The 10,951-nt window shown below is 39.1% G+C and overlaps 1 pseudogene; it reads left to right on the forward strand.

The window, feature by feature from the left end:
- Positions 1–1,858: 1,858 nt before the first annotated feature.
- On the forward strand, positions 1,859–1,986 carry LOC129401120 (U2 spliceosomal RNA; annotated as a pseudogene).
- The last annotated feature ends 8,965 nt before the right edge of the window (positions 1,987–10,951 follow it).

The raw sequence follows: 10,951 nt of genomic DNA on the forward strand, positions 1-10,951 counted from the left end.
CAAATTATCCAAAGCACATTTTGGATAGACATACTCATTTATAGGCTGAGAGTTATATATTCATAGACACATGTGCATATATGTTTCTTGATAAATGATAGTCTATAATTAATGTTTTCTTTACCTAGATTTTACAATTAATATATTTTAGATTGGCAGGCAGTGAGCAGAAACAGCCCATGTCCTACCTTTCAACTGTGTTCTATTACATTATGTGAATACTTTATAGACTCAAAGACTTCATTTTGGAAGACATTTGAGTTGTTTCTATTCTTTTACTTTCACATATGAACGGCAATGAATATCTTTGCATGTATTTATTTTCATGAGCTATCATTTTCTGAAATTCAGATGTCTGCATACTTCATGAAATTATTTTAGAACATTACTGAATTCATATTACTTTTTACCATTCAGTATTATCTTTACTAATGATATATTTGAATCATGAAATAGCCATTACATAAGCCTTCAAAAATATGCTTCACATTTAAAATGAGTATTCATACTAGACAAGTAAGCCTGTTCAATGACCAGAAGAAAATACATGAGTGTTCCATAAAGAAAACAGATATTCTCTCTGATTTTTGTAATTACAATATGAGATGTCAGCTGTCTATGGTATATCAGAAAAATAAGCTGCTTATGATTATAGTTCCCATATGACAACTTATAAACTTAAAGAAAACAAGGTACACTGCTAATAATGTTGAATGCAACACCACAACTTAACTTCACAGATGATCATGATTTTTCTGAAGCAGAGCCATCATCCTCATCATCACCTTTGCAAATCTGATTTGGGAGCAGAGTAGATAGAGCAAGTTTTTGGAATTTGGTTCAGCATCTGTGTTTATTTGTTGGTTTGAATCTTTCTTCACTTAACTCTACTCAAATAACTTTGGAAACTGCAATACACTAATCTTATTCTATCATTTGCCTCAGTTACAAATTAGACTGACCTCGGGGGGGTAGGAGGGATACTGGGATCATCGGTGGTAGAGAATGGGCACTGGTGGACGGATGGTTACTCGAGCATTGTACGACTGAAACACAAGCACAAAAAGTTGTAAGTCTGTAACTGTATCTCACGGTGATTCACTAATAAAAAATTTAATTAAAAAAAACAAATTAGACTCTCCTCTCATCTCATGTGTATCTCTCTTACATTCTTGTAAGATGTAGATAGATTCCTTAGTACTAACGCAATTTTCATTTCTCCACTGTGTTTCAGTGTTGAACGCTGAATTAGTTTTGGATCCTGAACATTATATACATATTATATGCCACTGTCACTGTCACTATCATCCTGTTACTCATCAATTTGCTCAAGCGGGCACCAGTAACATCTCCATTGTGAGACTTGTTACTGTTTTTTGGCATATAGAATACACCACGGGTAGCTTGCCAGGTTCTGCCGTGCGGGCTAGATACTCTCAGTAGCTTGCCGGGCTCTCTGAGAGGGGCAGAGGAATTGAACCTGGGTCGGCCACATGCAAGGCAAATGCTTTCCCGCTGTGCTATCACTCTGGCCCACATATTATATGTAATTTATATAATGCATATTACTCTATAACATGAATATGTAATGAATATGCATTCACATAGATACACATCTGTTCTCATTTTATCAAACAATTCACAGGTAGTAAGCAATAGAGCTGACATTCAAATACAGTCTCTCTATTCCATTAAACTGACAAGAGCAGACTTATATTTTTTTATGACTTGGGGAAATAAAGACACTACAAATTTTGGCTCATTGGGTGACCTCTGGTATCTGAATTCAGATCATTGTAGCCCAGTTATAATATGAACTAGCTTGATGACTTTGAACATGGCCCTAAAATTCTCTCTGATCACTTCTTGGCCTTTTGGCTAAGATCAAGTGTAGTATCTATTCTTATCAGTAAAATTCTCTCTGAATTTCTCTCTTGGTCATATGTATGGTGAAATAACTGAGTTAGGTCATCTCCAGGACTCTTCATTTCTAAAATCCTATGACTACTCTATGCTGACAATACATCTCATATATGACACAAGAGTACTTAAACAAGATTTTTTTCTTTTTGCAGTGGAGCTTTCAATATCATCTAAGCATCAATCAATGCAATTTTTTTTAGGCATGGAAATTATTCTGCACAGGACGTGTTTGTTCCAAATTATGCAATGACAGGGGATGAACAATGAACCATAAACCATTTGTTTCATGGATATAGTTTAAGAAAGAATACACTGTATACTGGATTGGAGATTCAATGGACTGAATGCATGCTCTGATTATAGGAAGCTTGGCTTCAATCTCCTGTACTTCCTGATCCCCTGAGTAGTGATGGGAGTGACCTCCACTAAGAGTGGTTCCCAAAGAAATAAAAATCTCTGCACAGCTTTGGAGTTGGAATAAAAACACATTTTAAAATCACTAAGTATTTGGGCCTGGAGAGATAGTACATGATCTAGGGAACTTAGCTTGCATGTGGCCAACCTGAGTTTAATCCTCGGCATCCCATTGGTCCCCTGAGCACTTCCAGGACTGATTCCTGAATGCAGATCCTAGAGTAATCACTGAGCATTGTCAGGTATGGCCCCAGAACAAAACAAAACAAAACAAAACAAAAGAAATCACTCAGTACAATCTCTCATCTTATATGTTATATGGTTTCCTTAAGTCCAAACAGCTAATCTGTGTATTACAGATTTGTTGCCAAATTTATTAAAATCTAACATAATATAATTCCCTTTAAATGATCTTGAATTCATCACTAAAAATACTAGAAAGAAAAACAGCATAGAGAAGGGGGTTAGACAAAACTGTGGCAAAGCCTTGACCTTTGATCATAAAACTGATATTATTTAGCAGTTGGGGGAGGGATATGAGGGATGGAGAATGAAGAGGTGGACTAGACATGACATAGGAACAGAAGGACAGGTGCCAGGGGAAGGGGACTTGGGCACTTTGATGATGGTGAAGGTCTATTACTTTCTACATCAAAACCATGAACTATTGCAATCATGTAGCTAAACTAAAAAAGAAAAAGAATAGAAAAGTGGGACTAAATCAAATTTAAAACTCTCTTCACTGTGAAACTATTTTGTTTTTTAAGAATAAATGCCCTTCTGAAGGAAAAGAAATATTTGGACACTGACAGAAGACTAAAATCTAAGATATAAAAGCACTCACAGCCTTTGATATCAAAGAAACAATTCTGTAGAAAAAAAATGGGGCAGACCCTTGGAAATGGACCAAAGAACTGAGCAGCTGAGCACATGCTTTATGTGCAGAAGCCCAGGGCTCAAGGGAGACGAAGCATAGTCCCCTGAGGACCACCTGGCATGACTCCCACTCCCAGAGCTGCAAGTAGCCGAATACAGCTGGGTGGGTGTGGCCAAAATAAAATAGAGATGCTATGCAATTTCTGGTCATCAGACATATGAAAAAATATTCATCATCACCCATTTCAGGGAAATATAATTCAGAACAATAAGAGACTACATCAGGGAAAATGGGCTATATCAAAAAGATCAAAAACATAAAACAATATTGGTTGTGACCTGGGGGGAATAAACTCTCATCCACTGTAAGAATGATGTCAGGTTTAGCCTTTATGGAAAACATAAGGAGAGTTCTCAAAAACTGTATCTAGAACTTCCATATGAGCCAGCAGTTCTACCACTTGGCATCTATCCCAGCACAAAAATATTGATTTGAAAAGGAAGTCGAGGGAGAGAGGGGGGAGTGTGAGAGGGAGAGAGGGTGAGAGGGAGAGAGAGGGAGCACAGCAGATGAGCCATTTGCTGACTCAGCTGATTCCTGGCACCACATATGGTCCCATGAACACTGCCAGGAGTGATCTCTAAGCACATAGCAAGGAGTAAGCCAAGAGCACAGCCAAGTGTGACCCTCTGAATAAAATAAAATGATTTTTAAAAAATGTATGCAGACCTTGGTTTCAGAATAATAGTAGATCAGGTAGCATGCTTGCCTTCCATATGGCCAAACTGGGTTTGATCTTTGGCACTCCACATTCCTGAGGACTTCCAGGAATGATCCCTGAGCACAGATCCAGGAGTAAGCCCTGAGCATTGCCATATGCAGAGCCAAATTAAAGATAGATAGATAGATAGATAGATAGATACATAGATAGATAGATACATAGATAGATAGATAGATGTATACCTGTATTTATTGCTGCATTTCTTACATTATTCAAGATTGATTTTTAAAAATGTGACCAAAAAGCAAATAAATAAATAAATAAATAAATAAATAAAATCACGGCCAGGGGTAATTCCTGAGTGCAGAGCCAGGAGTGGCCCCTGAGCATCGCTGGGTGTGACCCAAAAAGCAAAAAATAAATAAATTAATTAATTAATTAAAAAATGTGAAAACAGATGAGAGGATAAAGAAATTTTGTTACTACATACAATATAATACTACTTGACTATAAAAAAAAAGATTGAAAATTTGCAGTTCACGCTAACTTGAAATGGAAATGGAGGGAAATCATCTTAAGTGAAATCAGGCAAAAATAGGATAAATGCCAAGTGATCTTACTCATATGTGGTATTCAGAGAAATAAAACAAGGGAATGGACTGCACCTAATGAAAACAGTTCTTGAATTCTGACAACAGAACTGAGGTTAGGGGCGGGGGTTGGAATGAGGAGACCAGCAGTGAGCGGGAAGTGACATCAGGACAGTTGTGGGTGGTCTTTGTCACTTGGTGGTGGGAAAGGCACAGTAGCATGGTCCACTGGTATAACAAAAGCAGAAACATTACCACTCTTGCAACTATGCAAAATAATAAAACATTTTTAAATCTGTTTGGTCTGTTTGGAACCATAAAATACATTAAAGAACTAAAGCATTTCTGAGAAAAATTTTAAATGAAAACATCAAAGAGAGAGAGAAGACTAAAATTTCACTTCCTTGGAACTTTTATTCCAAGGTTATTGTTTACTGTGGATTTTGAGCCAATTATATTACCTTTTCTTGTCCCAGTTTTCTTCATCAGTAAAGTGATTGTGATAATAATTGTACTTACCTCTAGTTATAGAAAGAATGAAAATATTAAGACATGTAAACGATTTAATATATTGCCTTATACATTGAAAATATATTAGGATTACAATTGTACCATATTTAATACATTTAATAATTTTTTATTAGTTTACTTTTAATTAGAGAGTCATCGTGAGGGTACAGTTACAGAACCATACATCTTTGTGCTCATGTTTCCCCCATACAAAGTTTGATAACCCAACCCTTCACCAGTGCCCATTCTCCACCACCAGTAAACCCAACATCCCTCCCCCACTCCCCAGTCCCGTCTCCCCCCACCCCACCCTGCCACTATGGCAGGGAATTCCCTTTTGTTCTCTCTCTCTGATTAGGTGTTGTGGTTTGCAATAAAGGTGTTGAGTGGCCATTGTGTTCAGTCTCTAGTCTGTATTCGGCCCGCATAACCCTTCCCCCACATGACCTCCAACCACATTTTACTTGGATGTTTTAATTACTCTTCTCTCACTTGTAATTGTCAGAATTATTATACATTGATTATTCAAAGATTGTAAATTCTTAAAAGACTTTGATAAACACATTCTCTAGCAAAAATGAATTCTGAAACTAATTTTAAAAAGAATGATCCCAGATTTAGAGAGTTTTCCACTAAAGTACACTAAGATCAAGTTATTTCCTTGAAAATCCTGTCTAAAGTGTTTCAAAATAACATATAAATAACATGTATGCACTGTTTTCAAAACATTTGTTACCAATTAAGCAGTTGATAATTTCATTTTCACCAGTGTTTAGATATTGCTTTAACATCAATGTATTTTAATGAAAGCAATGAAATTTATTTAATACAATTTGCATGAATTTCAAAAGACCTTTATGGTGGTTTAGTTCATCTTTATAAACCTTTAAACTTGATAGCTACAGGAGGCAAGAGCAATAACATAATGTGTAGGGCATTTGCCTTCCATCTGATGGACCCAGGTTTGATCCCTGGTATCCCATATTGGCCCGAGTTCTGACAGGAGTGATTTCTGTGCACAGACAGAGACAGGAATAAGCTCTGGACACTGCTGGGTCTGGCCCCAAAACTAAAAGGGGAAAAATATTCTTAATAGCTTTGGTTATAATAAAAAAAGTTATTCCAAAATTTGAGCATCTTCTCAAGGACCAGACTGTTAAACTAAGCAAAATTACAACATCATGCAGACACAAACCTCCATGTGGCATTGCTCTGCAATTTGTCTGCTAATTAACAGTATGTGTGGTGAGCGAGGATAGAGAGGGGTAAACCACTGTTCCTTCTTATTAAACAAGGCCATAAGTCTTGTTTAATAAGGCCATAAGTCAAAAGAAATATTAACTCAGTTCAAGAAATACAAATATCATAGGTTTTGGTTCAACTGTTTCTTTGGGTAATATATAGGTTAGCTTAAAATTCACAGTATAATAATTCATGTTGGAGTTTTCCATTCCTCTCCTTTTCTGAAACACTCAGGTAGTTCATCTTCAACACAGAGCCCAGGAAGAACACAATCAAATGAATAGGCTCAAGGGCACATTTCCAAACAAATCTTTCGTAACCATTGTTTTCTGGATTGTAACTCCACCTTGCTTTGCCTGTTAATAAAATGTCTCTAGTCTCTCCTAACTCTTAAAACCTTTATAAACCCCACCTCCATTAGCACACCTTCCCACAAACAAAGAAAACATAGCCCTATTCAATAACTCGACCCGAGGCTGAGATCTCCAAGGCTGCTTGGATCAGGACTGGGCCTCTCCCCTCCATATCTGCAATGCGGATGTTGGACTCCAACATCCAGGCCGCAATGCAGCAGCGCGACATCTAATAGCCTAGTTCTCCCTCTTGGAGAACCTGACAAGCTACCGAGAGTCTATTGCCCACTTGGGAGAGCCTGGAAAGCTCCCTGTGGTATATTCATATCCAAAATACAGTAACAAATATATACATACCTCTTGGAGAGCCCAGCAAGCTACAGAGAGTACCCTGCCCACACAGCAGAACCTAGCAAGCTACCCATGGCATATTAGATATGCCAAAAACAGTAACAATAGGTCTCATTCCCTTGACCCTGATAGAGCCTCCTATTGTTGGGAAAGATGAGTAAGGAGAGACTGCTAAAATCTCAGGGCTGAGTGTAATAGAGACATTACTGGTGCCTGCTCAAGGAAATCGACAAACAATGGGATGACAGTGATACAGTGATTCAATATCTATTATTTCTCAGATTCAGCAACTCAGTATTCCCTATCCTGAGAGTACTCATCCCCCACACTGATAGAATAATCATATTTATTTTGTTGTATTAAACCGAGTTCTTTCACCAAGCTACCCTTCATTTTAATCAACAAACCAAGAAGGTCCAACACACAAGTTTAGTATGCTCAATAGACCTACATTATTAGAGGAAGCACATATACTTTCACTATCCAACCAAAAGATACCTACAGGGTAATAAAAGTAAGTTAGATTAATATGACTAACAGTGATTTGAGAGATGGAAAAATTGGTTGGAAAACCATCACTTGTATCACTTGTATCACTTTTTATCCCGTTGATCTTTGATTTGCTCAAGTGAGTGCCAGTAACATCACCATTGATCCCTGTCATGTGCTAGTGTAGCCAAATGGTATCTGCTTGCTACAGGAACACAAAAAGCCTCAAACTGTTTGTTCAGGGTTTTGACAAAGAAGTCTGACCATCTCGTAGGTGTGCAGCCATGCGGTCTTTTGACGTCCCGTGGAATCCAGTTGGTAACAGCTCTAGTCCAGCGGTCAACTTACATATCTGGTCCATCTGATTTTTGACACCTTGGCAAATGAGACAGCATCCCTGATTCTTGATCGTCAACGAAGGCTGGAACTCCGGATTCCTTCTCTCACTTGAGTGAAATGTGATATTCCAAGCTTAGCTCTTTTGATTCCTCTTTGGGAGACCCAAATAGCGTTCTTACCCTGTTTTTGTAGGGCCCAGGTCTCTGCGGAGTATGTTAGTGCAGGAAGAACGTGGAGTCGAAAAGATGTGCCTAGAGCCAGAGGTTCTTCACCCTTTCAACCACTTCTCCGACACTTTTGAAGGCATTTCATGCTGCTCTCTTCCTCCTGCGCATTTCTGGCACCAAGTCATTCCTCATGTTGAGTTCTCGACCTGCTATGCAGGTACACATAGCTCCTGCATTCAGAGATGCTTGTTCTGTTGAGAGCAGATGGAACATCAGGGACAAGTTCGTTTTTTATGAACATTGTCATGGTGAAATTCAGCTGCAGTCTGACCTTTCCACAGTCGAGGTCGAAGTCGGCCAGCATTTGTGCATCTTGGCTAATGTTTAGTATTATGAGAACGATGTCATCAGCAAAGCGGAGGTGGTGTAGTTGCCAACCGTCTATCTTCACTCCCATTCCTTCCCATTCCAGTCGTCACATGATATTCTCAAGGGTGATACTGAAGAGTTTCAGTGAAATGGTATCGCCCTGCTGAGCCCCTCTCTTTATGTCAATGATCACTTCCTTGTAGAATGGTGAGATCCTGGTGGTGAATCCATAATACAGCTCGCAGAGGATATTGATGTACTGAGTTTGATCGCCCTGTATGGCTAAGGCTTCAATGACCAACTTCAGTCTCAACAGAACAAAAGGCCTTCTTTAAATTGATGAATGTTAGACAGAGCGGCATCTTGAACTCTCACGAAACTTCAATGAGTTTAGTCACTGTGTGGATATGGTGGATCATGCTGAATCTTTTAGGAACCCGGCTTGCTCCCATGGCTGTCCTTTGTCTAGTGTTCTGCCTATTACATTCAGATTGGGCGACAGTTGTGGATGTCTCCCTTCTTGTACAACATAAGGGTCCTGCTGGTTTTCCATTGGGACAGAACCTTGTATTCAGACAGGTAGCATGTGAAGAGCAGAACCAGTGTATTGACAAGTACTGATGGCAGATTCTTCAGGTGTTCAGGTTTGACCTTGTCTGGCCATGAGCATTGATTCATTCAAATGCCTAACAACCCAAATCGGATGATTATGCTTGAATAGATGTGGTTCACTGCCGGCAGTTTCTATCTTCATTGTCTATGCACCCACATCTAACTACAATGAAGAAGAAGTTGAGAAGTTCTTCATGGAGCTGAAGAGGTTCTATAAAGAAGACCACACCTTCTATAAGATCATTGTTAGTGATTTTAATGCCAAAATAGGACCGAGAAGGTTGCCCAAAGAACTCCATATCAGGACCTCTGGCCTAGAATGGAATGAACAGGGTGAGAGACTGTCTGAGTTCATCATGTGGACCAAGACCATCCATGATAACTCACAGTTCCAGAAGGCCAAATCTAAACGTTGGACATGGGAGTCTCCCGGTGGACAGTTCCACAATGAAACTGACCACATCATATTCATTCGACGGTTTTGCCTGTTGTCCCAAAATTCCAAACAGGATCAGACCACCATTTCCTTTGTGAAAAATTCTATTTCACAGAGTGGGGAGAAAGGACTGCAAAGTTTAAGTTTAAGATGAGAACTCCCAGAATAACCACCAACTGGGAGTTCTTTGGCACTATTGTGGCAATGTGGGAAGATGCCATCGTTGACAACATCGATAAGAATACAATAGATTGGTTAAGCACCTCCATGACTACACGAGGAATGACGAGAGTGGGAAAGCCACAAACAGAGGCCTGTCTTAGGAAACTCTCAATCTCATTTGCCAACGTGGTTTGACATGAGTCTCAGGCAATCACAAGCTAATGACTGAGCTCACAAAGCTGTGCAGAGAAGCAATAAAGGAAGACCTCAAAGAGAGAAGAGCAGCAGTGTTGGCCGATGCGGCAGAAGCCGAGAAAACTATCACATTTACAAATAAATGTGACAAATTGCATTTTTCCATGAATTATGTTTAAATTAGAACTAGGAGCTGGAGGAGTCAGCCAGAATTAATTCTGATTCTTTCCTCTATCACAGAGACAAACCAATCATTTCCTTAACCTCTTTACCATCAGCATGTGTCAATCTCCACAGTATTGACATTTGGGTCAACTATTCTTTACTGTGGGGGGTGCTCTGTGAAATATAGGATGCTAAAATCTCATCCCTGGTCTCCAGTTTCCTGATCTATACCAATAGTATCCCTCCTGCAGTCATGACAATCCAAAACATCTCCAAGAATTGCCCAACACCATGTGGGGGAGGGCACGGGATAATAAACACTCAGAAACTCTCTCTCTCGTAGGTCAAATCACACCCGAGTCAGAGTCAGCAAACTGTAGAAACTTAAAGGCCACAGGGGAGTTCTACTGTCTGCTTTCATAAATAAAGTTCTTCAGAAAAGTCACACTTGTTATGTACTTCTTCTCTAATATTGTTTTCTCATTAAAAATAGCCATGTCACATAGTAGCTGTAGATTGTATGACCTTTAAAAACAAAAGTGTGTACTGTCTTGACACTTTGGGGGGTGGGGGAGGGAAATTTTTGTCCAAGTCTCTTGTACTTAGATTAAGAACACTTTTTTGTGGTGACTAAGTTTTTATACTGCCACTTACAAAAACTGTCAGATTGTCTTCAGATGGAGTATTCAACTTGGGTAATTTTAAGAGATAAAATATATACAAAATAATTTATGTAGGCAATTTCAAATGTGGTAACATATTGAGAAATCATAATTGTCTAGGAGGACTGAATTAAGCTAACTCAAATGGTAAAGCTTGCATCTACCATGTATGTGGCCTTGAGTTCAATCCCCAACTGCGCTTGACTCTAGAGCTCCCGCTGCCTTCCAGAGCACTGGATTCTGCTAAGCTGTGGAATGGCCTCCAGACCCCCTGGGTATCATTGGGTGTGACCCTTACAAGAGAAAAAAGGGGGAAATCAAACCCAGACCATCTTTACCATCCCTACACTGAGGGAGATGACCAATATGGTCAG

This window comes from Sorex araneus, chromosome 1, assembly GCF_027595985.1.
Source record: "Sorex araneus isolate mSorAra2 chromosome 1, mSorAra2.pri, whole genome shotgun sequence".
Classification (NCBI taxonomy): Eukaryota; Metazoa; Chordata; class Mammalia; order Eulipotyphla; family Soricidae; genus Sorex; species Sorex araneus.